The following is a 5,878-nucleotide window of genomic DNA, read 5'->3' on the forward strand; positions in this document are numbered from 1 at the left end:
CAGTCCTTAACACCTCATTCTGTAAAGGAAAAACCTTAATTCTTTTAAAATTCCTAAAATAATATTTTGCCTATTATACCAATTATTTATGTTATTCACTGAGAAAATCACCACTTTCTTCATATCTTTTAAATGTGCAACCTAAGTTTCACATAAGTTATTAGGACACTGCAATGTCTAGAACAAATAATAGATCTAGAACCTAGGTTATATAGGTAAAAATGAGATAAAGCTAGTCACCAGGGTCATCAAATGAGCTAGCAAGAATTTTAATGAAAAAAAAATTTGGGTCCGTGGCGCCGTCGGAAGTTGCCACGTTCAAGGATCGGAGCCGCCGCCGCTGCCGCAACCATGGTGTCAGTAATTAACACTGTGGACACCTCCCATGAGGACATGATTCATGACGCCCAGATGGACTACTATGGCACCCGCCTGGCAACCTGCTCATCAGACCGGTCCGTCAAAATCTTTGATGTACGCAATGGAGGACAGTTCCTCATCGCAGACCTCAGGGGTCATGAGGGACCTGTGTGGCAAGTGGCCTGGGCCCACCCCATGTATGGCAATATCCTGGCATCCTGCTCCTATGACCGGAAAGTCATTATCTGGAAGGAGGAAAATGGCACCTGGGAGAAGACACATGAACACACAGGGCATGACTCCTCAGTAAACTCTGTATGTTGGGCGTCCCATGACTACGGCCTAATCCTGGCCTGTGGGAGCTCTGATGGGGCCATCTCCTTGCTGACATACACTGGGGAAGGCCAGTGGGACGTGAAGAAGATCAACAATGCTCACACTATTGGCTACAATGCTGTCAGCTGGGCCCCTGCTGTTGTACCTGGAAGCCTCATAGACCAGCCTTCAGGGCAGAAGCCCAACTACATCAAGAAATTTGCCTCAGGTGGCTGTGACAACCTCATCAAGTTGTGGAAGGAGGAAGAGGACGGCCAGTGGAAGGAGGAGCAGAAGTTGGAAGCACACAGTGACTAGGTTCGAGACGTGGCTTGGGCCACTTCAATTGGTCTACCCACCAGCACCATCGCCAGCTGTTCCCAGGATGGTCGTGTGTTCATTTGGACCTGTGACGATGCCTCGAGCAATACGTGGTCCCCCAAACTACTGCACAAGTTCAATGACGTTGTGTGGCACGTGAGCTGGTCCATCACAGCCAACATCCTGGCTGTCTCAGGTGGAGATAATAAGGTGACCCTGTGGAAGGAGTCAGTCGACGGGCAGTGGGTGTGCATCAGTGATGTCAACAAGGGCCAGGGTTCTGTATCTGCTTCAGTCACAGAGGGCCAGCAGAACGAGCAGTGACAAGCGGGGCCCAGCTTCCCACCTGCCAGTTCCTGGACTGCCCCTTCCTGGGCCAAGCAGCCAAACAGCTGGGAGGAAGAGCTCCAAACTCCAACAAGATTACTTTCCTAGGAATAGTTAAACCTACAACCAGATTGATCATCTGCCTTAACATGATTTGATATGGTTTGTAATTTACTATCTGGCTGACAGCACTCATAAGGGAAAAACTATTATTTTAAAATATTTTTTGGCCATTTTTATGTACCTTTTGGGTTCAGGCGTTATTTGGGAGGTTTTGTTTCTGTAGTAATTAAACATGTTGCTTATAATTCTCCTTAAAAAAATTTGAATAACATATTAGCATTTTTTCAGGGGAGAGTGTGAACACAGTCTCCCACTAACACAAATTATGCAGTCAAGTTTCCCACATTTGGGGAAATTGCAGTGGTCAGCACATCTGGAGTGCAATGGATAAGCCACACCCTGGGAAAGCCACCTTCGTGATTATGGTAGCTGTCTTAACGCGTAAGTATAGAATATTTTAATAAAATAATACATTACTTTACAGTGTGCTGTTTCCAACAATAGTGCCAATATGATGTCTTTTACTATAGCAGCAAAATTTAGAATTTTTAAGATTATAAATTAAAAATCAGCAATGGCATATATATTGAAGAAGATTATTCTTGAGGTGAAATCAAATTTAAAAACCATGATACTTGTCTTACTTGATGCTGAAACATTTTCTATAATGCCACTGAGTCATTCAAACTCAATTCCTACATAGTGGTCCCCAGTGTCAGGGCACTAAAGCTTCCTTCCATCATGCTAACCAAGTAGAAAATGAGCATGCCATGCTCATTGTAGTTATTGGCTAAGACAGAGCAATCTATAACAGGTCTAACATCATGGAGCATTAAAGTGTTGACAATGTAAATAAACAGTCAAAATGGATCAAATCAATTGAATCAAGGTTTATTTTGAAGCGGAACAGACAAAATTAAAAATATAATACAATATTTACATAGTTTGTATAAGTAAGTTCAAATAATTATTATAATACTGTTTTGAAACATTATAAAATTATAATAGTAGACATAATTTGTTCCTGACTTAAGAAGAACATATCTAGTGGCTCACCAATAAATAATCTGTATTTTCTTTTTCTGGTGTGTGTGCATGTGTGAACATATATCCTGTCTTTTACCTCAGGCATAGCATTATACCAAGAGTTTGGTATCATAATATTGAAATCTTCATGAAAAAAACCAAGTTGCTTTCCATTATATGTAAAATTTATGTATGTATTATGCATTATTACAAAAAGACAAAGGCCAAGATACAAAAAACAGTACATCAAGGCATTAAATTAAAAATACAAATAAGAGTTCTTATTAATACTGATCACATAGAACAGTGAACTAGATATTCCGAAGAAAAACAGAAGTCTAGTGTGAAGCGCACATAGATGTTGTATTGTATAAAATAGAAAAAAAATGTATATTTAAATACATTGCTGAAATCTTAAGAAAGAGGAATGTCTAAAGGCCACAAGAGTTATGTATGGACTTAAAACAAGTGAGTTAAGTGAAATATGGGTTGCCCATAACAGGAAGTTGGAGTTTCAGGGATAAACAGCTAATTCCATTAAAAGTGAGAAATTAGACCTTAGGTTTGTGCCAAGCGACACAGAGCTGAACTGAAAACCCCAGGAAAAATGCAGATCTTTGAGGAGTACACATCCTTGTTGAAAGGGGTTTGTGTGACTTGTATCTGCTCTAACAAGAAGGTGAGATAATTATTTAACAAGAGGGGAAGATAGGTGGGTAATGATTACTTTAGAATGAATGACGTAGGACACAAACACTTAACCCCATAATATATGGGACTTGAAAAATTAGCATCTAGCACTTGAAAAGAATGCCAGAGAAGTGGTATCTTTTAGGGAGATTCGGGTTTATATTTAAAAAGGCAGGCAGAATGAATGTCCATAGCAATGTTGAAGAGATTAACATCTTGAAGGAGACAGAGTGAGAGGTATGTGAATTTCATCTCATAGATTCCTTTCATGGGGAAATATTTATGTCTTCAAAACTAGCTGAGTGATATTAAGTATAAGTATAAAAAGTTAGCAATACAATGCTATTGTGGAAATAATTTTCCCTTTACATACATAATACACAAATATTCCAAAGAGAGGTAAATAGCATAGTATTATAGAATAACAGTTAATAACAAATCAATTATATTTGACTTTAGGATGTTGTTTCAATATCACAGTCAGACATTCCACCCAATACTTTCCTTCCCAGTGTTAGTAACTCAAGAAGACAATGAGAGATTGCAGGAGACATACAAGAACGGAAAGGTCTTGTATGAATTACCCATACACCGATAAATAAATGTCAATGGTTTGCCTTAATTTCAGCTGCATGGTATTGATTAACCTATTTATTTCTTTTTTTCTAAGTATGAAGACCCATAGAAAAAATATTATTCTCTGTAAAACTGTGGTGTTTAATACAGAAGATACAGCTATGTTAAAAAATGTAATTCTAACTTGTTTTTTCCTATGATGTTGATATGAGACATTTCTTCTTTTTTATTATTTCTTGTTATTATTACTCTATGATTTTTCCCAGCTAGCTCACATAATTCTTTTATCCAGTGATGGGATTCTTTCAGAGGGAATGAAGAAGATTGAATTTTTTTGTTTTTGTTGTTCAAAAGAAAAACCACTGTGAGGGTTTCTTTGGTATATTTAATAAGAACAATAGTTAAATGTCACTCAACTGCTACTTTATACAGTCAAGAAACTTTCAGAGGTTGTAAATAAAAAGTAGTTTTAAATATTGATTTTGACATATATACATTATGAGGGCCTGAATAAGGAGCAAGGTCATCGCAGTAGACTAAAGGGATCTTTACACTCTGAACCCTTTTCCACTACACAGACTAGTCCTTGAAAATCTTTGCCCTCTTTACTTAGCACCATAATGTCTAAGTGCACATGTAATAATAGAAGTAGAAGTAATAATATAGAAATCTAACCAAACATAAATGTGGGATGAAAACCAGCATAGGTAATATCAGCAAAAATGGCAGAGTAAGGACCTTCTAAAATTCTCTTCTTAAAAGCAATAAAAAACAGGCAAAACCAATCAGAAACAACTTTTTCTAAAATCTGGAAATTGAACAAATTCTTGTAGCAATTCAGAGAGAACTAATTCAACTAAAACACACAAATCTCAGTAAGAGCAGCAAGTTCTGTGGCATTTTAATTGGCCCCATTCCAATTTTCATCTCCAGATTCTCAGTAGCTTTGAGAACCAACAACCTACAATCACCATGAAATCACAATGAAAACTTGTAGAGGTGGCTCAGTTGGTTGGAGTGTCATCCTCTACACCATGAGGCTATGGGTTCAATCTCCACTCAGGGTGTGTATGGGAGGCACCACATCCATGTTTCTCTCCTCTCATTTCTGTCTCTCTCTCTACCCATTTCCATCTCTCAAAAAATCAATAAAAACATATCCTTGGGTGAGGAGTTTTTAAAAAGTGTCATAGTTGTTAGGAAAAACAACATTCATGATCCTGTGAAAATATATATTAGAAGCAATTACCCTAGCTAAAATGTGTTGAGGGTCACAGTTTAAGAGAATAATCCTTCACTATATGATCACAATTCACTTTTCTAAATTCATTATGTCTCATTCATTTAAATGAACTCCATTCTGTAATCATACTGACCTCTGTACAGTTCTCAGAACTCACCATTTCCTTCGTACTTCCTGAATTTATACATTCTCTTTATTCTGGAGCATCCTTCCCCTCTTACACTTGTACATCAGGCAATCTTAGTCTCCAAGTTTAAATTCAGATTCTCCTATTTCTGTGAAGCCTAATTTCTCCATCATCTGGCCCCAGTTATTGTTTTCTTCATCTGTGTTCTCAAAGTACTTTCTACATATTTTAGGCAGTAATCTCAATGTGCTATAATTACTTGTTTACATACCCATTTGTTCAAATAGATGAGTTTCTTAAAGACTCTAACTTAGTATGATTCAAGATCCGAAATAGTGATATAAAAGTTCAATACATAAATAATAAATTAATGATGAATAAACAGAGCTAAAACAAAATATGCATACTTGTCCTGCATTATATTACATTCTATTTTACATCCTTTCTGTTACCTCCCCAATTACAAGATAACTTTTTGCCCATCATATTAACAATGATAAAAAGTGCAATATACAGTGTTTGGTTCAAAGTAATGAGCTTTTTCAAGCTATGCTGGTGCAAATGTAAATTAGCAAACACTTTAAAATTTTTAAAAATGTTTCCCTCCTTTGTTGAGCAACTAAATTTTTAGACATATACCCTAAGAAAATTATCAGAGATGTGGACAAAGTTTTATTATAGATTTAAACATAAAATCAGAAACTTTTCAAATCTTAGTAGAAACCATGGGAATGAAGTTTCATGACACTGACCTTGGCAATGATTTCACAGGCATGACGCCAAAACCACAGACGATAAGGCAAAAATTAACAAGTAGGACTACATCAAAC

The 5,878-nt window shown here is 37.0% G+C and overlaps 1 non-coding gene and 1 pseudogene across 1 annotated transcript; one reads left to right on the forward strand and one right to left on the reverse strand.

Annotated features, from left to right (window-relative positions):
• The first annotated feature begins 304 nt into the window (after window positions 1-304).
• Window positions 305-1,631, forward strand: LOC149990782 (protein SEC13 homolog pseudogene; annotated as a pseudogene).
• Window positions 1,632-1,673: 42 nt separating this feature from the next.
• LOC149990783 (U1 spliceosomal RNA) lies at window positions 1,674-1,835 on the reverse strand. Its single transcript, XR_016508835.1, has one exon. It is a non-coding gene; the product is annotated as a U1 spliceosomal RNA (small nuclear RNA).
• Window positions 1,836-5,878: the final 4,043 nt, after the last annotated feature.

This window comes from Furipterus horrens, unplaced genomic scaffold (assembly GCF_987537825.1).
Source record: "Furipterus horrens unplaced genomic scaffold, mFurHor1.1.pri manual_scaffold_17, whole genome shotgun sequence".
NCBI classification, from domain to species: domain Eukaryota; kingdom Metazoa; phylum Chordata; class Mammalia; order Chiroptera; family Furipteridae; genus Furipterus; species Furipterus horrens.